Consider the following 3,806-nt stretch of genomic DNA (forward strand, 5'->3'; position numbering starts at 1 on the left):
GCCCTGTCCCTCTGAGGGTGCAGCAGGGAAGCTGTGCTCCAAAGCACGTCCTTTTTCTCTACACTGGAGAAACCCTGAGAGTCCCTCTGACAGATCCCACAGGCTGTGGGATGTGCCAGCTTTAGGAGGTCATTCCAGGAACCACAGCTGCATTAGCCTGCAGCCAGAGACTTACCCTGTTAAGGGTTGTGAAGATTTTTCTCCAGGACAGCTCTCCTCTCTCCACACAGCCCAGACTGCCTTTAACCTCCCTCTCCCTTCCTGCTCTCCCCTCGTGCCTGCAGGCCAGTGCCCCTCAGCCCCTGCTGCACTTTGCAGAGGAGCTGCTCCTGGGCAGAGCTGTCTCTCTGCAGCGCTGCCCGCTTGCCAGGAGCTCCCTCCATGCCAGGAGCCCAGCCCAGCTCAGCAGCAGAGGACCAGCCCAAGGCAGCACTTTCTCTGCCCCCTCTGGGCTCCCTCCAGGTGTCCCTGGGCTCCAGGGGAACCTGCTGGGAACGGGCTGAAGCAATCGCTGATGTTCCCTCCCTCAGCTGCAAAGAGACATTCTTTCCAGAAGCGTCATTCTCCTTAAGAGACAAAGTTATAGCTACATGCCAATTTTTTTGCTCTTCTGTTAGACGGGATCCCCAGAGAGTGACAGGTAGGGATCTCCTTTACACTGCTGAGGGAAGGGATCCCCCTCACTCAGTGGAGGCATCTCATCCTGCCATTTCTATTCATGGCATTTGAGGAGGCTCAGCTCCCTCCCATGCACACCACAAAGCCACAGGAGGTGGGGAGTCCTCTGACTCTCTTCAGGTAGGCACCAAATACGCACCTGCATGGAGCTCCTTGTCTCAGCTCCCATCTGAATTAATGGAGATGGAAGGCAGGAGTCAGGTGTTTCAGACACAAATACCTGTGACATTTGAGTTGCCAGAGGTGGTCCAAGATTTATGTAGGTAACTGCAAGCAATCCACGCTTAGAAGTTCATAGAGACTAGGAGCATCTCAGACATCATTTATAAACTGGGTGAGAAATTCCTTTGGCTAAGTGAAATGACAGCTGATGCCTCGCTAAAGGCCAAAAGAACCTTTTCCTTCTCATTGTCTTCATGGCAGTTTATGCCGGTATTCATATGAACGATTGCCGTCAAGTACCATAGGGACAGCTAGGTCTCTCTTTTTTTCCATTGGCTGCATTTAGTATACCTCCTCTGAATACAATGGCATTTGTCCCATATTTGTCCCCACATTGCCTAACAGAATTCAGGGTTAGGTGCTCTATTTAATGTTCCAATCCAGGCCCAGAGAAATACATGAGAGGCCAAGGCCGGCCTGGACCTCACAGGACCTCCAGAAAAGCAATTCCCATTCAGGGTGGGTGAGTCACAGGTGCCCCAGGTGCATCACAGAGTGAATGATTTTGGTTCCTGTGGGCCTTTGAGTGATACGATGAGTCAGAGGCATCAGTCATCAGATGCCATCAGAGAGGCAAGGTCTGTCCCTTGTCTACCCTAAAGCTGCAGGCGTTGCATGAACACGAAGCACGTCACACAGCGATCTTCACTCACTCTCTTGATGATCCAATCAATGAAAAGACCAAGAATTTTCACAGTGTGCTTGGATACATCTTGTCTTCAAGGACAGCATCCTCCAAGCACAGCAATGGCCCTTTGAAAACTCAATGGAAACTCAAAGAAGAATTCAAGGGCACCAAAATGACGTTTGGGTACTTCAGGAAGAGTTAAAGAGAAAAAAGAGACAATGCAGGAGCACTGCTGAATTTCATAACAGTAGATGTAGATATGAGGTACTCTATGTCACAGCCTTGCTTAATACCAGCCAGGTCTCCCAGGCCTCTGTGCTGTGAGGCAGGACTCTGGAGGAGAACAAGCAGCAGTGGATGGGGATCAAGCCCGGGGTTACTCAAGCAAACTACACCCTTACCAGTCCATGGGAACCACAGGGGCTGCATCCAAGGGTGCTGAGAGAGTGTTTTTCCCCCAGGAGGTGCTGCTCTCTTGTGATCCCAGTCAGAAAGGCACTTAGACTCTCAGGCATTTTTTAAAATGGTGTTTCATTGGGTCTAGGTTGAGAAGGCAAGTATCACAGAGGCAATTTCATGTCCCTTTAGATGGTGGGAACCCCAGGTGGTGTAGCATTGAACGGGCCTTCTACGTGAATGCAGCAAAGCATGCAGACCCCACCCATAGAAGACAGTCTCCTGTTTTGGTCATTCAAGCTACTGTAGGATTTTCTTACCAAAAACCCAACTCTACTCATCATCTCAACAGTCAAACAGAAATGATGTTTTCATAAGAACATCTTGCTGCACGGTTAGATACAGGCAAGGCCACGCAGGAGACATAATGTCCAATACAGAGTGGGACCTGCTTGCAGGCTCTTGTGTGACAACATGCTGCTGAGGTTGTCCTGTGGCCAAGGGATTTCTGCAGCACAGAAGATCTTTGATGGCCGTGCTATACGTGAAGCACAGCGCAGCCCTAAGAACTGTATGTTCAATAGTCTTCTGGTCAGGATGCATATTCAGGTTTCCTTCAGAGAAGTCTGTGCTCCATTATGCTGCCACAGCTGATGTACTGTGACCCAAAAGTGCATGGCCAGGAGGAGCTGGGGACCCATGGCTTGTCACAGAACTGTGACGTTTTTGGATTAAATGAGACGTGGTGGGACAGCTTGCTGAGCTGTGGTGCTGCAATGGAGGGATACAGGCTCTGCCCAGGGAGCAGCAGGGAGGATGAGGACTATGCCCCCTGTATGAAGGGGAACCTTGGATTTGTGGAGGTCCTCTCTGTGACAGACAACAGGTTGGACTATCTTTTGTCATTTAGGATCAGAGCAGGAGTCAGCAGGAGTGACCTTGTGTTTTCAGTTACAAGCTGCTTGCTCAGGGAGAGGAAACAGAAAAGGTTCTTTTGTCAGCACACCAGGAAGTCTCCAGGTTCATGAGCAGGCTCTGTGGAGAGTGGGTGAGGAGGCAACGAGGCACTGGAGCTGTAAGGACCTCATGTCCTGTTGCATGTACAAAGTGTTTACTGCTGGTGACTACATCCTACGATCAGTACTGGGCTGTGTGACATGCCCTGCTTGCTACAAGACTCAAGAACTGCCAGGTCTGTCTCCTTTGCTAGGGGGATATCTGTCATCTACAGTAATCATTTCAGTCATGTCCCAGATACAGTGCTGTGGCCCCAGTGGAGTGGACCACTTCTTCTGTGATTTCACCCCATTGCTGGAGCTTTCACACACTGGCACTGTGACACGCATGCTTTTTGCTGTCATGCCCTGCTTTTTAGATCGCATCCTCCCCTTCCTGTTCACGTGGTCATCCTGTGTGCATCAGAGCTGCCACCCTGAGGTCTCTCCCATCCGGGGCAGGCAGGCAGAAAGACTTCTCCACCTGCTTCTCCCGCCTCACTAGTGCCACTGTTTTCTATGACACCCTCATCCTTGGGTGTGTGATGCCCAGAACAGCCCTCCTGAGAGAGTTTGACAAAGCCCCTTATCTACGCCATCCTCACATCCCTGTTCACTCCTCTTATCTACAGCCTGTGGACTAGAAAGGTTGGGGCAGGGGGACACTGAGAAAAATGCTCAGGGAAGCTGTGAGGTGCACGGAGAGCCCATGGGAGCTGTGGGCCTGCGGGAGGAGATCACTTCTGCTTCTCTTTTGAACCAGCCCAGAGGACCTGGACTGGCATGTGCGGTGTCCTGGGCACTCCCCTGCAAGTGTGGGATATGAAGACGGGTTTTAGTGTGTGGACGCAGCAGAGAGCTGCTGGTGGAGCTGGCTGATGTCATCA

Source organism: Aquila chrysaetos (genome assembly GCF_900496995.4).
Source record: "Aquila chrysaetos chrysaetos chromosome W unlocalized genomic scaffold, bAquChr1.4 W_unloc_5, whole genome shotgun sequence".
Classification (NCBI taxonomy): domain Eukaryota; kingdom Metazoa; phylum Chordata; class Aves; order Accipitriformes; family Accipitridae; genus Aquila; species Aquila chrysaetos.